The 19366-nt window shown below is 37.7% G+C and overlaps 1 long non-coding RNA gene across 1 annotated transcript in view; it reads left to right on the top strand.

The window, feature by feature from the left end:
• The first annotated feature begins 479 nt into the window (after positions 1–479).
• The window catches only part of LOC129655041 (uncharacterized), a 38669-nt gene continuing 19782 nt past the window's right edge, over positions 480–19366 (top strand). The window contains exon 1 of the long non-coding RNA XR_008715721.1: positions 480–686. This is a non-coding gene — a long non-coding RNA (uncharacterized LOC129655041). The remainder of the gene's footprint in view (positions 687–19366) is intronic.

Below are 19366 nucleotides of genomic sequence, written 5' to 3'. Positions count from 1 at the left end.
TTCTGCTCACTCCCCACCACTCACCACCACCCCCACTCACCATCCCCCCCCCACCTCCCAATATGGAGTGCTTAATGATCACTTGAGGTATCTATGTAAAATTCAGGAGAAGGCAATGGCTCCCCACTCCAGTACTCTTGCCTGGAAAATCCCATGGACGGAAGAGCCTGGTAGGCTGCAGTCTATGGGGTCGCTCAGAGTCAGACACGACTGAGCGACTTCACTTTCACTTTTCACTTTCATGCATTGGAGAAGGAAATGGCAACCCACTCCAGTATTCTTGCCTGGAGAATCCCAGGGACGGGGGAGCCTGGTGGGCTGCCGTCTCAGGGGTCGCACAGAGTCGGACACGACTGAAGTGACTTAGCAGCAGCAGCATGTAAAATTCAGATTCCAGAGTCCTCTTCAGAGAGTCTGATTTAGAAGATTGAGAGTAAGGTCAGGGATTGAGTTTAGCAAACATCCCAGTTGAACCTGATTCAAGGAGTCCTCAGGGTGCACTGAGGAAAGCTGCTACACCTGGCCTGGAGGAGGAGCCTGTGGGTGCGGAGGCAGAGGCAGGGGCTTCTGCAGAAACAGAAAATTGATGACTAGCATGGGTAACCTCGACTCTCCTGACCTGGCGTATCTGTCCAGGCTGCCTTCAAATCTCAGAGGATGATAAGCAGAAAAAACCATTCCTGAAGGTAAGTTTTAGAGCTGGGCAGATTTTCTGCATAGATCTTGGTCCTCACCTGTGGCGGCTTAGCTCTTTTTTGTTAGGAAATGTGTATTAGATTTCAATAATTGTGGTAGCTGTTGGAGTATATTGGAGAGAAGGTAGTAGCATTTTGGCCTTCAAAGGGTGTAATTCATAGAAAATAAATGGTCAATAAAATAATAACAATAAAGTGTAAACTTATGGGGGATAAAATGTAGGAAACTTGGGAAATAAAACAAAAAAAAACATAATAATCAAGGAAGAATACCTTTAGGGTATGATATTTAACTCACATTTACTAAAGAAACTTGCTGGCTACCAATGGGCACTTTGGTACTAGCAGAGAGAAAGGAATGTCCTTGAAAGGAAGTTATACTCTATTTAAAAAACCCTAAAAGATATTTACTGTGGTTAATGTGTACTCTGAGAAAGGACAAGGACAAGAGCTCAGGCTAGAGAATACAACAAGCTAGATCAATTGTGTGCACCCTTGTTTTTCATGTTTATGGGTTAATAACTTCATTTTAAGGGAAATAGGGACTGAGCGAACCATATAAAGGGGAGTGCTCTGTCGCTCAGTTATTTCTGACTCTCTTGTGACACCATGTACTGTAGCCCACCAGGCTCCTCTGTTCATGTGATTTGCCAGGCAAGAATACTGGAGTGAATTGTCATTTCCTGCTTCAGGGCATCTTCCCAACCCAGAAATAGAACTGACCTCTCTTGTATCTCCTGCGTTGGAAGGCAGATTTTTTACCACTAGCACCATCTGGGAAGCCCCTACATAGACGGGCCATGTTGATAATTTGCATTTTTGGATGTCTACCTTGATTACCTTGTGGAGAATAGTTTGGAAGTGAGCTAGCTTAATGACAGAAAAACTCTATTTTAATGATAGAAAAAAATTATGGTGAAATTAAGTAGAAACCAATTGTTGCCCAGGTGTAACTAAGTTGGTAAAGATAATGGTAGTAAGAATGGCAAAAATCAGATTAATTTCAGAAGTATTTATGCCATTGCATTAACACTACCTTGTGATTTATTGGGCTTTCCTGGTGGCTCTGACGGTAAAGAATCTGCCTGCAGTACAGGAGACCAGGATTCGATCCCTGGGTTGGGAAGATCCCCTGGAGAAGGGAATGGCTACCCAGTCCATTATTCTTGCCTGAAGAATTCCAAGGACAGAGGAGCCTAGCAACCTATAGTCCATGGGGTCACAAAGAGTCAGACACTACTGAGTCACTAACACACATGCATTTATGATGCTTAAATAACTAGCTCTTAAATGAGGGCAATGGATATTCCTATTGAGTGAAAGATAAAATTTCAGTGAATGTCTGCTAGGAAAAAAAATCATTCTGCTTTTCCCAACCCATTAACAAATTATTTGCAATTAATGAGTTTATCCAGAAATTGAATTCATGCTATTTTGGTCTGTGACCCAATATTTATAATAGCCAATGTAGATTAGATTAGATTCATAGATCAAGTGTTCTCTATAAAGCTATCATCAGAGAGGTCAACCTTTGAGCTGTAGTCCCTTAATTAATAAGTTTCATAAGCTACTCACAATCTTGTCCTAAAATCCTCACATATAATACAGCAAAAATATTTAAATGTATAATTGAATGCAGTGTTTGCAGAACAAAGTTGTGAAAGATAACAGCACTCATTTGAATAAGTTGCACACATACTCAGAACACATTATATCTAAATGTTTTGGTCCTGAAGCAGGACCTATTTACTTCAAAATAATTTTTTCTGAAGACTTACTCTTGGAAATAAAGAACATAGACTACATGGAATGGGTTATGTTGTGACATTTTAGTTTTTGTCTTCCTTTTAACTATAAACTTGAAGTATTTTAAAGTAGTATTTTTATTACCTGGCTGTGAACCCTAGTTAAAGCAATATCAGTAATACCTTAATCTTTTGAAGAAATCTATAGCATATCTCCTCTAAACCTATGCTCACCAGCCACCTTTCCAACAGTTATGAGAATTAAATCAAGTTGGTTTTTCTATCAGTACTGTTAAGAGATTCTCAGTGTTACTGACCTTTTCTTGATAATTGCTTCTACTTTTATTATAAATCATCCTGGGAAAGATGATTTCGGCGTTCAGTATCCTGGCTAACAAGGCTGTAATTACGGGAATTTGTTTCCCTACTCTCTGTTAAAAAAATATTGAAGTGGTCTATTTCAGCATCTAAATCCTCCCAATGACTTAAGCAAGCACTTATGTGAGTTGCTCATGCAATAAAAGGTATATCTTGAAATACTTGTTCAGTGTAACTATTTAAAATGACATTGTCTTGGTGCACATTCAAATAACAGAAGTAGCTTTTAAAGGGAGAAGGCAATGGCACCCCACTCCAGTACTCTTGCCTGGAAAATCCTATGGATGGAGGAGCCTGGTAGGCTGCAGTGCATGGGGTCGCTAAGAGTCGGACACGACTGAGCGACTTCACTTTCACTTTTCACTTTCATGCGTTGGAGAAGGAAACGGCAACCCACTCCACTGTTCTTGCCTGGAGAATCCCAGGGACGGGGGAGCCTGGTGGGCTGCCGTCTCAGGGGTCGCACAGAGTCGGACACGACTGAAGCGACTTAGCAGCAGCAGCAGCTTTTAAAGAGCTAAAAAGCAAGGAAGTGAGCATTAAATACTGACAGTTTGGTCCTATTGTTTCTCATTTTCTCATCTAATCTATGATAGTGCCTAAGTATTCTTGTTAAGAAATCCCAAGACAAGACTAAATATCACCTCATGAAAGCTTGGGCTCTGAATCTTTGTTCTATGAAGCTACAGGTGTATATTACCTTTAGGAAGTAATCTTTAGGAAGGGCTGTGAGTTGAAATTAGGATAATATGATTCAGAAGATGAATCCTACAGAAAGTGAATCCTGACTCTTCTGCTGCTGCTGCTAAATTGCTTCAGTCATGTCCGACTCTGTGCGACCCCATAGATGGCAGCCTACCAGGCTCCCCCATCCCTGGGATTCTCCAGGCAAGAACACTGGAGTGGGTTGCCATTTCCTTCTCCAATTTAAAAATCATTTGGCTCTATTTATTGAGAAATTATGCTTGAAAAAATAGCTAAGCTCTTTAAAATGTTGAAATCATCCAATTAAATTACAATTCCTGATTCTCTAGAGCTGTGATTAAGTTAAATTCAGTTGCTCAGTCTTGTCCATATTTATGGACAGTGTCCATATTATGCATTGGTATTTATTTGTCATATTTAAATATTTGCATATACGTATATGTGGACATAAATATCTGTCTTAATAGGAACAACCAATTAATAATGACCAGCCTAGACAGCACATTAAAAAGCAGAGACATTACTTCACCAACAAAGGTCCGTCTAGTCAAGGCTATGGTTTTTCCAGTGGTCATGTATGGATGTGAGAGTTGGAGTATAACAAAAGCTGAGCGCCAAAGAATTGATGCTTTTGAACTGTGGTGTTGGAGAAGACTCTTGAGAGTCCCTTGCACTGTAAGGAGATCCAACGAGTCCATTCTAAAGGATATCAGTCCTGGGTGTTCATTGCAAGGACTGATGTTGAAGCTAAAACTCCAATACTTTGGCCACCTGATGTGAAGAGCTAACTCATTTGAAAAGACCCTGATGCTGGGAAAGATTGAGGGCAGGAGGAGAAGGGGACAACAGAGGATGATATGGTTGGATGGCATCACTGACTGGATGGACATGGATTTGAGTAGACTCTGGGAGTTGGTGATGGACAGGGAGGCCTGGCATGCTGAGGTTCATGGGGTTGCAAAGAGTCAGACACAACTGAGTGACCGAACTGAACTGAATAGGAAACGAATGTTTTAGCAAATAGCCATTTTGCTTTATTTCCTATAACTCACATAAATATCCATAGAGAGGAAACTTATCCTCTCTCCCAATAATTTTTCAGAGTTTCTCCACATAGACCTCTGATTTTTATCTTTCATATATTTATATTTTGAGTTTGAATAAAATTATGACTTGAAATTTTGCAACAAAGGTCAGAGGACTATAGGCATGGGAATGAAATGATCAATACAAGCCTTGTATTTTGAAGCTATTTTGTGATGGCTCACTCTGTTTGAGGAAGAAAGAGACACCATAGATAATGGATTAGATTTTCTCTGCTGTGCCTTTTGAGGGTTGAATTGAGCTGTGCAATATTTTCCATCATACTCTAAGAATATAGAAACGAAGTACAAATTTTGACAAAGATATCTTAAGAGGGAAACAATAATAGTTAACCTAAAGTCAAATGTTAAAAATAAAAAGACCATCAACAGTGTTCATACATCACACAAAGCAGTAGTTATCAAAGCATTTTGAAAATCATCTGAGAAATTATAAAACATAAGCCTGGGCTCCATTCATAGAGATTCTGATGCAGGTGACCTATGGTCAGATCAGATCAGTCGCTCAGTCGTGTCCAACCCTTTGCGACCTCATGAATCGCAGCATGCCAGGCCTCCCTGTCCATCACCAACTCCTGGAGTTCACTGAGACTCACATCCATCGAGTCAGTGATGCCATCCAGCCATCTCATCCTCTGTCGTCCCCTTCTCCTCCTGCCTCCAATCCCTCCCAGCATCAGAGTCTTTTCCAATGAGTCAACTCATCGCATGAGGTGGCCAAAGTACTGGAGTTTCAGCTTTAGCATCATTCCTTCCAAAGAAATCCCAGGGCTGATCTCCTTCAGAATGGACTGGTTGGATCTCCTTGCAGTCCAAGGGACTCTCAAGAGTCTTCTCCAACACCACAGTTCAAAAGCATCAATTCTTCGGAGCTCAGCCTTCTTCACCGTCCAACTCTCACATCCATACATGACCACTGGAAAAACCATAGCCTTGACTAGACGAACCGCTGTTGGCTAAGTAATGTCTCTGCTTTTGAATATGCTATCTAGGTTGGTCATAAGTTTTCTTCCAAGGAGTAAGTGTCCTTTAATTTCATGGCTGCAGTCACCATCTGTAGTGATTTTGGAGCCCAGAAAAATAAAGTCTGCCACTGTTTCCACTGTTTCCCCATCTATTTCCCATCAAGTGGTGGGACCGGATGCAGGCTGGTAATCTGTGGCTTGTTTCTTTTGTTTGGTTATTTAAAGCTCCCTAGGACAGAGGAGCCTGGTAGGCTGCAGTCCATGGGGTTCCTAGGAGTTGGACACGACTGAGCGACTTCACTTTCACTTTTCACTTTCATGCATTGGAGAAGGAAATGGCAACCCACTCCAGGGTTCTTGCCTGGAGAATCCCACCGGTGGAGGAGCCTGGTGGGCTGCCGTCTGTGGAGTCGCACAGAGTCGGACACGACTGCAGCAATGCAGCAGCAGCAGCAGGCACTTCTAACTTGGAGACAAGGCCAAGAATTCTACAAGAGGATTGCTGGAGGCAGTGATAGTCCTCCCAGGAAATAATCAAATGGCCCATCATATGTAGATATTTAAAGGTGAGAAATGAAGGAGTGCTTAAGCAACAGGACAGGGCAGTGAACTCAAAATAAGCACATATGTGTCAATGGGAATATACTGCTTGGAGGCATGAAGAATGTTTTCTATTATCGGGTGGAAAAAGTGCTGAAGTTGAGTATGGACATTAGATCATCTCTTGACAGTTGATGATGTTACTTTAGTGCAGGGAATAAGATGCAAATACCATTTCACTGTTCTTCATTTTAATATATTTTAAAGATATTAGTGGTCCTAGGGTGTGCTGCTGCTGCTGCTGCTAAGTCGCTTCAGTCATGTCTGACTCTGTGCGACCCCATAGACGGCAGCCCACCAGGCTCCCCTGTCCCTGGGATTCTCCAGGCAAGAACAGTGGAGTGGGTTGCCGTTTCCTTCTCCAATGCATGAAAGTGAAAAGTGAAAATGAAGTTGCTCAGTCGTGTCCGACTCTTAGCGACCCCATGGACTGCAGCCCACCAGGCTCCTCCGTCCATGGGATTTTGCAGGCAAGAGTACTGGAGTGGGGTGCCATTGCCTTCTCCCCCTAGGGTCTGGTTGCTAATAATAAAATTTTATTTTCAAGCTTTAAATTATGTGTATATATGATGTCGTTTAGTCACTAAATCATGTCCCATTCTTTTGGGACCCCATGTACTGTAGCCTGTCTGGAACCTCTGTCCACAGGATTTCCCAGGCAAGAATACTACAGTGGGTCACCAATTCCTTCTCCAGGGTATCTTCCTAACCTGGAGTTTGAACCTGTGCCCCCTGCGTTGGCAGACGGATTCTTAACTACTAAGCCACCAGGGAAGCCCATATTATAAATGCTTGTTGTATAAACTTACATAAACTGTTCATATAGTTTAACATGTTAACATACTTGCATTATTTCTGTATGTCAAAATGTGAGTATTGGCATCGTTATAAAATCCACTCCTCATTGCCATTATAAATATACCATTCATTGGCAACTTACTATGTGCCATTTTCTGTGCTGCATTGTTAAGATACATTCTCTTAATTCTAATAATCTCTGAATTAAAAATGTGTATCTCCCACTTTGCTTGTGAAAATGCAGGGCTCAAAAAATTAGGTCTGTTGCTTGGGAGATTAAAATCCTTGTATTTAACACAATCTATCTGACTACAAAATCTATGCTGTTAAATGCAAATAATTTGTATTTATTTTGACTTATTATTGTTTAAATTCTTAATTTTAATAATTTAACTGTTTTAGTATTCTTTATTTGTATATACTTTTAAGCTATTAGTACACTTAGTCTCTTTGTGCTAATATTTAAGTTTTATTTTCAGATTTTAGGTTTACCATTTATACTCATATCTTTATTTTTTACACCTTTTATATACTTTATGTTGAATATTGAGTGCATCATATGTATCAACTTTTGTTAAATTCAATTATGAACTTTCTGTACATTGTTTTTGTTTTCTAATACTAATTCTTAGATTAAATCAAATTTTCAGAGTTCTTTATAACTGTATAACAAAATTTATCTCTTTTTATTCATTTTTCTTTAGTCACATTTTAATTTTTTTTCTGATGACAGTAAAAACATTTTTGAAAGCATTATAAGATGGAAAGCTTGACAACTAGGTATTTTAGGAGACTATATTCTTTATTTATTCACTTACTGAGTGCCTGCTAAAGAAGATATTAGTGAACAAAGCAGAAAAGATAATTCCCCTCCTGGTGAAGAAAAATGTTACAGTATGTTAGAAAGTTTCATATTTACATATTCTGTAGAAACAATAGAGAGTTATTTGGACATTTTTAAATAGGATAGCAGCATAGGTCTCTTGAAAAGAAGAAATTTGGGCAAGGATGTATGTAAGTGATATTAAGAATACATATTTTAGATGAGGTGTCGGAGGGAGGTGTGCTGGGGAGCTGAGAAATATGAGGTCAAAGAGAGAATGGAGAACCAGATCCACAGCCTGCTTTGTATGTTTGTCTTATAGGCCAATGTAAAAATGTTGACTTTAACTCTAAATGAATTGTGTGTGGAATATAAGGATGTAGAACTTTAAAATAGCTTCATGTTGAAAAAATGGTGTGTCTAGCTGCTGAGCAGAAATAAGGAGATCATTTGTGAAACTATGTATTTCAAATGGTTGAAATCTAGTTATATTTAAGGAAGGATCAAAAGAATTTCCTGATGGATTGGATCAGGTGTGTGATAAGAAAAATATAAGTATGCATTAAGTTTTTATTCATTTTTATCCTTCTGCCCAAGCTGATATTCATTATTTCTGTTCTACAGACTGTTTCCAATGAATCACTAGAATTAGTTTTTAGTGTATTAAGTCACTTATTGTTTGGTATATGTATTTTGAATGCCCCTCTATTATAAATAGAGAGTTTGAACTTTAGCATAATCAGAGCTAGTTTATTTCTTTAACTTATTTCATTTTATTCTTTAGCAGTACATTCAATACACATAGTCTTCTTCTATTCAGTTGAGATATAATATTCAACTGTTCCATCTAATACTTCTTTCCAGGCCTGTGGAATTCTTAATGATATGGTTTCTTGTTTTTGTTCAGTCACTACATTTTGTCTGACTCTTTGCAACTCCAAAGACTGCAGCATGCCAGGCTTCTCTGTATTCTCTCTCTCCTGGGGTTGGGTTTTCTCAGATTCATGTCTATTGAGTTGGTGATACTATCTAAACATCTCATCCTCTGCTGCCTCTTTTAATTTGGCCTTCAATCTTTCCTAGCATCAGAATCTTTTCCAATAAGTCATCTCTTTGCATCAGGTGGCCAAAGTTTTGGGGCTTCAGCATCAGTCCTTCCAATAAATATTCAGGGTTGATTTCCTTTAGAACTGACAGTTTTGCTCTCCTTAAGTCCAAGGGGCTCTCAGGGACTTCTCCAGCACCACAATTCTAAAGCATCAATTCTTCGGCACTCAGCCTTCTTTATGGTCCAACTCTCACATTTGTACATGTCTACTGGAAAAACCATAGCTTTGATTTTACAGACATTTGTTGGCAAAATGATCTCTTTGCTTTTTAATTCACTCTCTAGATTTGTCATAGCTTTCCTTCTAAGGAGCAAGCATCTTTTAATTTCATGGCTTCAGTCACCATCCACAGTGATTTTGGAGCTCAAGAAAAGAAAATATTTCCACTTTTCCCCTGTCTATTTGCCATGAAGCAATGGGACCAGATGCCATGATCTTAGTTGTTTTGAATGCTGAGTTTCATGTCAATTTTTTCACATTACTCTTTCACCCTCTTCACTTTCTGCCATTAGGGTGGTATCATCTGCATTTCTGTGGTTATTGATATTTCTCCTGGAAATCTTGATTCCAGCTTGTGATTCATCCAGCCCAGCACTTCTCATCATATACTCAGCATATATATTGATTGAGCAAGGTGACAATATATAGCCTTGACATACTCCTTTCCCAATTTTGAGTTTGTCAGTTGTTCCATGTCTGATTCTGACTGTTGCATGTTGGCCTGCATACAGGTTTCTCAGGAAACAGATAAGGTGGTTTGGTATTCCCATCTCTTTCAGGATTTTTGACAGTCTCTTGTGATCCACAGTCAAAGACTTTAGCATAGTCAATTAAGTAGAAATAGATGTTTCTCTGGAATTCTTTTGCTTTCTCCATGATCCAATGAGTGTTGGCAGTTTGATGTCTGGTTCCTCTGTCTATTCGAAACCTAGTTTATGCATCTGAAAATTCTTGGTTCATGTACTGCTGAAGCCTAGCTTGAAGGATTTTGTGCATAACCTTCTAGCTTATGAAATGAGCTCAATTGTACAGTAGTTTGAACGTTCTTTGGCATTGCTGTTCTTTGGGATTGGAATGAAAACTGACCTTTTCAAGTCCTGTGGCCATTGCTGAGTTTTCCAAATTGGCTGACATACTGAATGCAGCACTTTAACAGCACCGTATTTTAGGAATTTAAATAGCTCAGCTGGAATTGTCACCTCCACTAGCTTTGTTTATAGTAATCCTTCCTAAGGCCCACTTGATTTCACAGTGTCAAGATGTCTGGTTCTAGGTGTGTGACCACACCATCGTGGTTATCCAGGTGGATACATAAGACCTTTTATGTACAATTCTTCTCTGTATTCTTGCCACCTGTTCTTAATATCTTCTGTTTCTGTTAGGTCCTTATCATTTCTGTCCTGAATTGTGCCCATCTTTGCATGAAATGTTACGTTGATAGCTCCAGTTTCCTTGAATAGGTCTCTAGACTTTCCTATTTTATTGTTTTCCTCTGTTCACTTAAGGCTTTCTTATCTCTCCTTGCTATTTCCTGAAACTCTGCTTTCAGTGTATATCCCTTTCTCCTTGGCCTTTCTCTTCTCTTCTTTTCTCAGCTATTTGTAAAGTTTCCTCAGTTAACCAGTTTGCCTTCTTGAACATTTTTTGCTTTGAGACAGTTTTCAGCACTGCCTCCTGTACAGTGTTATGAACTTTTGTCCATGGTTCTTCAGGCATTCTGTATACCAGATCTAATCCCTTGAATCTATTTGTCACTTCCCCTGTATAATTATAAGGGGTTTTATTTACGTCATACCTAAAAGGCCTAGTGATTTTCCTTAATTTATGCAATTTAGGTATGAATTTTGCTATAAAGAGTTTTGATCTGAGCCATAATTATCTTCAGGTCTTGATTTTGCTGACTGTTTAGAGCTTCCATATAATAGAAGTGTCCATATAATCTTTGGCTGCTAAGAAAATAATCAGATTGATTTTGGTGTTGATCATCTGATGATGTCCATATGTAGAGTTGCCTCTTGGTTTGCTGGAAAAGGATTTTTGCTATGACCAGTGTGTTCTCTTGACAAAATTCTTGTTAGTCTATGCCCTGCTTTGTTTTGTATTCCAAGGCCAAACTTGCCTGTTATTCCAAGTATCTCTTGACTTCCTACTTTTGCATTTCAATCTCTTATGATGAAAAGTATATCTTCTTTTGGTGTTCTACCCCACATCAGTCAATTTCAACTTCTTCAGTATCAGTAGTTTGTCCATAGACTTGGATTACAGTGATGTTGAATGGTTTGCCTTGGAAATAAACTGAGATCATTCTGTCATTTTTGAGATTGCTCCCAAGTACTGCATTTTGGACTGTTTTGTTGACTATGAGGACTACTCGATTTCTTCTAAGGGATTCTTGCCCACAGTAGGAGATATAATAGTCATCTAAATTAAATTTACCCATTCCCTTCCATTTAGGTTTACTGGTGTTGATGTTTACTCTTGCCACCTGCTGCTTGACCATGTCCTTGGACTTAACATTTCCAGCTTCCTATGCAATATTGTTCTTTACAGCATCAGATTTTACTTTCAGCATGAGACACATCCACAATGGAGCATCGTTTCCACTTTGGCGCAGCTGCTTCATTCTTTATGGAGCTATTTGTAATTGCCCTCTGCTCTTCCCAGTAGCATATTGGACATCTTCTGACCAGAGAGGCTCATCTTCTGGTGTCATATTTTTTTTTTACCTTTTTGTACTGTACATGGGGCTTTCCAGGAAAAATACTGGAGTAGGTTGCTATTTCCTCCTCCAATGGATTACATTTTGTCAGAATTTTTCACTTTACCTGTCTTGGTGGCCCTGCATGGCATGGCTCATAGTTTCATTGAGTTACACAAGCCCATTCACCATGGCAAGGGTGGCAGTTTCTTAACATCTTATGCTGCTGCTGCTGCTAAGTCACTTCAGTCGTGTCTGACTCTGTGTGACCCCATAGATGGCAGCCCACCAGGCTCCCCTGTCCCGGGGATTATCCAGGCAAGAATACTGGAGTGGGTTGCCATTTCCTTCTCCAATGCATGAAAGTGAAAGAAGTCTCTCAGTTGTGTCCGACTCTTAGCGACCCCATGGACTGCAGCCTACCGGGCTCCTCCATCCATGGGATTTTCCAGGCAAGAGTATTGGAGTGGGGTGCTGTTGCCTTCTCCGTAACATCTTATAGTGTCTAATAATTACAGGGTAAGGAGCACATTCTAAAAGTGATATAGCTGGAAATATTATAAATATGATAAAAACATAAACATATAGACTCAAGAAAGCCAAACTTCAAACAGTAGATAAATTTTAAGTAAAGTACAGCAAGGCACATTATAATGAAACTGCCCAAAATCTGTGATAAAGATATTAAAAGCATCCAAAGACAGAACCACAAAAAAACATTGATGGAAGTGACAGCACATTTATCACTGGAAGCTAGGCAAGCAAAAGGAGAGGAGAACAGTCTCTTTAAACTGTTAGGAAAAAAAAAAGTCAACATGAAATTTTATACTGGGAAAAAATCATTAAAAATGAAGGCAGAATAATGACTTTTTCAGACTTTCAAAAGTTGTAACAATATATCATGAGCATACTTATAGTTTAAGATGGTAAAAAAAAAATAAAACACAACAACCTGCAGGAACATGCAAAATGATGCTTGATAGGAGTATGAATCTGTTCTTAGAGTCAGAAATGATGACTTTACTGGTAAATTCTAAAATTTTCTCAAAATTTAAATATTTGTAAATGATAATGAACTAGTTAAGTGCAGACAATAACAACATATTATGTGAAATGTATGCTACAGCACAACATTTGGTTGGGGAGTTGTGCAAGTATACGAGTATAAAATTACTGAACTATAGGTTAAGTGTCATAATGTTCTTTGAAGGTAAATTGTAAGACAAAGATGTATAAATCATAATGTAATCTCTAAAATAACAAAAAAAAAGCTGCTAAACCAGAGATTAGAATTATACAATTTATTCAGTTATTCTGCCCCAAAAGGAAACTGTGTAAGGAAAAATAAAGAAGAGCTAGGATAATCAGAAAATAAAGAGTAAGATAATAGATTTATACCTAATCATATCACTAATTACATTAAATACAAATCATCTCAGTTCAAGTAAAAGACAGAGATTGTTTCAACAGATACACTTTTGCAAAGTGTGAAATAAAGTAAATTTTGTTCTCTGCCTCCAAGCATATGAATTTTTTAAACTCAAAATGAAACATTGAAGTTAATGTAAAATCTAAAATTCTAAAACTTTTGGAGACACAGAAGCATCTTTTGTGACCTCAGATTGGATTAAGCAAATAAATTAGACTTCATCAAAATTAAAACCTCCTGTTCTTCAATAGATACTGTTAGAAGAATGAAAGATAAACCAAAGATTTGAAAAGCACTAATCATTTGTCTGATAAAGGACTTGTATCCTCAGTACCTAAAGATATTTTATAAAAGAGGATATATGTTCAGTGACAAAGTGAAAGTTAAGTTTCTCAGTCATGTCCGACTCTTTGCGACCCCATGGATACCAGGCTCCTCCATCCATGGGATTTTCTAGGCAAGAGTACTGGTGCGGGTTGCCATTTCCTTCTCCAGGGAATCTTCCAGACCCAGGGATCAAACCCAGGTATCCTGCATTGTAGACAGACGTTTTACCATCTGAGCCACCAGGGACAAAGAAGCATATAAAAAAGGCTCAGTAGTACTAGTCATTAAGAAAATACAAATTAAAACCACAATGAGATGCACACCTACTTGAATAGCTACAGTTGAAAAGATTGACTATAATAATTGTTGGAGAGGATAGACTCAAACACTTCTGCTGAGTATGTGAAATATAATTATACTAAATGATGGGATCCAGACAAAAAAGTACAGAATGTGTGGTTCTATTTATATAAAATTCTAAGAAATGCAAACTGTGATACAGTGATAGGAAGATCAATGGTTTCCTGGGGAAGTAGCAGGAGAGATGGAGACATTAAGGAGGAAATGATTACCTAGGGCATAAGAAAAGAGGGGAGTGATGTTCATGTTTAGCAACTTTATATTGTAATGATAGTTTCGTTGGTATACATATGACATAACATCAAACACTTTGAATGCATGTTGTTTCTTACATATTAGTTACACCATAACAATACTGGTTTAATTTTTTTAAATATAAAGTGATTCACCTGCTTTTATTTATTTCTCCAAGTAAAGATAGTATTCTGCCTCCTCTGTCAGTGAGGCAAGATGGCCTATATTTAAATACATACATACATATATATATATATATATATATATATATTTCAGGTACTTTTCTGATTTTTGTTAAGGAAATGTTTTCAGTTGGATTCTTTGATGTAATTCCACACTCACAGCCATAAAATCATAAATGCTTATATTTCTGTTAATTATAGTTATGTATTTAATTTTTTTCTTTTTTAATTGAAGCAGTGCTAAAAGAGGAGAGTGAAAAACTTGGCTTAAAGCTCAGCATTCAGAAAACTAAGATCATGGCATCTGATCCCATCACTTCATGGGAAATAGATGGGGAAACAGTGTCAGACTTTATTTTTTTTGGGCTCCAAAATCACTGCAGATGGTGATTGCAGCCATGAAATTAAAAGACGCTTACTCCTTGGAAGGAAAGTTATGACCAACCTAGATAGCATATTAAAAACCAGAGACATTACTTTGCCAACAAAGGTCTGTCTAGTCAAGGCTATGGTTTTTCCAGTGGTCATGTATGGATGTGAGAGTTGGACTGTGAGGAAAGCTGAGCACCGAAGAATTGATGCTTTTGAACAGTGGTGTTGGAGAAAACTCTTGAGAGTCCCTTGGACTGCAAGGAGGTCCAACTGGTCCATCCTAAAGGAGATAGGTCCTGAGTGTTCATTGGAAGGACTGATGCTGAGGGTGAAACTCCAATATTTTGGCCACCTCATGTGAAGAGTTGATTCACTGGAAAAGACCCTGATGTTGGGAGGGACTGGGGACAGGAGGAGAAGGGGACTACAGAGGAAGAGATGGCTGGATGGCATCACTGATGGACATGAGTTTGAGTGAACTCTGGGAGTTGGTGATGGACAGGGAGGCCAGGCATGCTGTGATTCATGGGGTCACAAAGAGTCGGACACAACTGAGCGACTGAACTGAACTGAACTGAAAGCGTGCTTATTGATTCAGTTATTCTCAGGTCATATTTGTATACCATCAAACATCAAGTTTAAATAGTCTCATGATATCTAATTGATCCTGTTTAATTCTGAGTAAATTAGTATGTCCTAAAATACCCAAATGTGGTGATACTAAACACTAAGTGACTTTCCCAGTGGCTCAACATTAAAGAATCCACCTGCAATGCAGGAGACATAGGGGACATGGATTTGATTCCCTGGGTCAGGAAGATGCCCTGGAGAAGGGCATGGCAACCCACTCCACTATTCTTGCCTGGAGAACTCATGGAGGAGCCTGGCAGGCTACAGACCATAGGATTGCAAAGAATTGGACATGACTGAAGCAACTGAACAAGATATATTAAATATTAAAAAGTGAAAGGGTTTTAACATGTAAACCAACTATACTCTGAAGAAAAAAAAGTGAAAGAGTAAAGGATCCTAAATCTCTTTGTGATAAAGCTCCACAAATTATTAGGTCTTCTGTGAGTTACTTGTGCTCATTTTTGTCTGAAAGCCTAGTCCTGTGACTTTTTTTTTAATACCTTTTTCTGGTAAAGTTTAAAGTATAATCATGCAATCTAAAGCAGCATGTGCTACATCTACCTAAGGAACTCATTTACTGAGCCCTACCATTTGAACAGCAGGGAGCTAAGTTCTCTAAAGTGTCTCTAAGCATCTCAGGCTCACTGAGCCAAGAATAAATAAAACTCAGTTTCTGTGAAAACAAATACCTGCCAGATAAAGCTACTAATGGGTGATTAACCATTGACAGTCCTGCCCCATCTCCACGATACTAGTACTTTTTCACGCTTAAATGTCAACTGTAGCAAGCCGTTGTAGGATATTTAGCTTAAAAGAAAAAGTTGTCCCTCAATCATCTCATATTATTGTGTGAGAAGAGAGGATAAGGTAATCCAGTCAGAATATCAATGGAGAGAATGATGAAAAGTGGAAAGAGGAAGCCATCTTCAGATAAAACTACAATTCTTTTCAAATATAGACAGGGGAGCCAATGCTGGCATTTTACTTCAATACTTAAATACTATTCAAAGTGACAAATTAGTTTCACTTAATTGAACCATGCCATTTTATTATAGTTTTTTTCTTTTTTTGTACACAAGAGAATAAAATGCAGAGTAGGAATTCTTTCAATATAAAAGAAATCTCATTTAGATAGAGTGTTGTGTGGGAAATGAGGTTTTTCCACTAAATAATTTTGTATCCATCGAACAGGAAAGAACATCTAACTTTGCCTTCCTAGGTGGAATTCAGTGAGAGGTCCCTTCCATGTACACATCTATGCATGAAGGGGAAGTGGAAAGCTATCAGGAAAGAGCTGGTGGAGGGTGAGGTTAAATGGAAGAAGGCAGGCTGTAGTCTCCACTTGTCCCTCAGTTTGTTTGAGTCTTCAAATTATGTAATACAGGTTACCATCAATTTCTCAACCCCAAGGGCACAGCAGTTCCATGAGAGTGAGTCTGTCTACTTCTCAGAGACTATATCAGCATGAGACAAAGAAGTGGGTCCATCAAAGGAATGACAACATAACCCTGACAGCTCAGAGTATGTGTAACTTACTTTCCCAGTAATATCTTCAACACAAAAGGATTTATGTCAAACATGATCTACACCAGACTATAGGTTTTTAACAAATGATTGGAGGTCTTCCCTAACAAAGAAGGTAACAAGAGAAGTCAATGATGTTCATCAACAGAGAAGGACCAGGACCTAAGTGCACATTGACCCTTCCCTTACATAACACTGTTGCCCAAAGCTTCCCATGAACCCGGAGTAAAGGAGAGAGAGGAAAACCTTCAAGAAGGGACAACATCCTCTTATAAAGATGAAATTTTCATTTACTAGGTTGTGAACTAGATAATTATTTTTAAAGCCTGAAATTTTTAGTAAACAAAAACAAAAGTAGGAAAAAAAAAAAAAAAAGTCACAGAATTCAACTGATACCAGAATGAGTTAGAGCAAATTATCCTAGAATGAGGAGTAGAAAGCAAATATTTTGTTCTTCCATTCTAAGAAAAGCACAGTTCTTGGAATTTTCATATTCTAAATATCTCCCTTATTTGTTCCATTGTTTTACACTCAGAAAATTTCATTAGTTTGGGCTTCTTAAACTCTTCTGTCAGGTCACAAATTCTTAACCTTCAGTCTCAGTTTTTTCAGTCCACTCACTGTTCACACGGGGTTTGGAATTTAGTCATTAAAAAAAAAAAATTGCCTTCTTTTAGAAAGTATCATGATTAATTTTTCTTTTTTAATATAATGAATGTTAAGGAATTTACTGAAAGTGAAACTGCAAATGAAAAATCTTTATCTGTATTTCATGCTGAATGTACATTGAATTATGTGTAAAAAACCATTAGTTGAACCCACTACTGGTTTGAAATTCTGTGAAAATTTGAGACATCAGAATAAAGTTTATGTCAACATGAAGAATATTTTTGCTGAGTAAAGTCCAGTTCCTCATTTATTTAACTTAGTTATAAGAAAAATGGCCTATAGAGATATACAACTGCAAACTGTCATTTAAGTATCTGTGCTGTATGTTCATTCATTTAATTTTATTTTTTAAATTTTATTTAACTTTTAATTTTGAAGTAGTTTCAGATCTAAGCTGCAAAATTAGTTGAGAGTTCCCATATGTCCTTCACCTAGCTTTTCCAAACAGCATCTTGTCTAATAGGATTACAGTGATCAAAACCAGGAAGATAGCATTGATATAAAACTACTAAGTAATCTGTAGATCAGATGCAGATCTTTCGATATGTCTCTCTAATGCCTTTTTTTTGTGTGTAAAGGCATTTGTCATGTCGTCTCAGTTTCCCTTATTCTGGAATATTCCTCAGTCTATTTTTGTCTATGAACTTGACATTTCTAAACAGCACCAGCCAGTTATTTTGTACAAATTCTGTTTTTGTCTGTTTCCTCAATTAAATTCATGTTGTACATCTCTGTACCATTTATTATAAAATATTTTACAATACATTCTTTCCATTACTTTATACTGATCTCCTGTCAAGCTGTAGTGGATGAAAAATTTGTGCCCTCTACCTTCCTAGGTTCCCTGACTAGGGCCCTATAAGGTAAACTGAAAAAAGATGGATTAGCAAGAGAAAAACAGATTCAAGTTAATTAGCATGTTCAGTGTGCATTCATATGGGAGAAACACATGCTCAAAGAAGTGGTTAGAACTTGGGTCTTATATAGCAGTTTAAGCATATTAAGAAATGCATTATAAACATTTCAAGAAAGAAAAATTATTTTCTAGAGAAGTGACAAGATGAAAGAAGTTTGAGCTTCTGGGATGGCAAACATGGAAACAAATACATAGAGAAAGCAATGGTAGATCAGGGCTAGTAGGTAACTTTTGTTTGTGTATGCTCTTTTGAGATGTCTAACTTTTGATGATAACATTGTCATCCCCTTCTTAGGCCTGAAAGTGGTGTTAGGGGCTAGACTTTCACCAGGAGAATTTATGTTCTGCTTTCATGTAGAGGTGGGATGGACAGAAAGCTCATATTGGAATTGCTTTCTCAAGTGCCTTCAGCTCATAATAATCCTAAGCCAGAGTAGTTTATTTTTGGGTAGCATAGTCTGAATCCCTTTAAAGCTAATCTGAAACAGTAATAATTTATTGTATTTTAATGTTTCATGTAAATGTGCTTGTTTTTTAAAAGATAGTTACCATAAAGAAAGCACTCTTTTGTGTAATTTTAAAAATATGTTAATTGAAAAAAGAACTGTGCAGTTGAAAGAAATTATTTGTAGTGTATATATTTAGAGATAACTAAGAATCGGTTTATTAATAACAGGAATTTGAAGAACATTCCATGTGTTCTTCATCACATTTTCCACTCTATGGAAAATAAAAGCTGTATTTATATTTTTTATTGATATTTTAAAATTGTTTCTCAACTGCATTTCATTTCTTGCTATTGTAAGTTTGAGATAGAACCTCAATGTTGTAAAACCAAAGGGATATTTGTCTAAACTTCTTGTCCAATAGACTGATCCTTCTTAACCTTATTTACGAAAACAGAAGGTTTGTCAGGCCAGGCTGTTTATTATAATTGAATTAGTGAAGAATTTAAAATATTTTAAATGAATGAAATGCATTTCCAGGAAAGGAGAAATAGTTCAGTTTTTCAAAATACATTTCTCCCCAGCCCGAGAAAGAGGGATCCTCTGTGGAAGTGGGAAAGGAAGAAGCCCTAACACACCTTTCTTCCTAGGTGGC

The sequence above is a fragment of the Bubalus kerabau genome, chromosome 6 (assembly GCF_029407905.1).
Source record: "Bubalus kerabau isolate K-KA32 ecotype Philippines breed swamp buffalo chromosome 6, PCC_UOA_SB_1v2, whole genome shotgun sequence".
NCBI lineage: Eukaryota > Metazoa > Chordata > Mammalia > Artiodactyla > Bovidae > Bubalus > Bubalus kerabau.
Note: the sequence above shows the minus strand (reverse complement) of the source record. Positions and strands in the feature narration are given on the sequence as shown.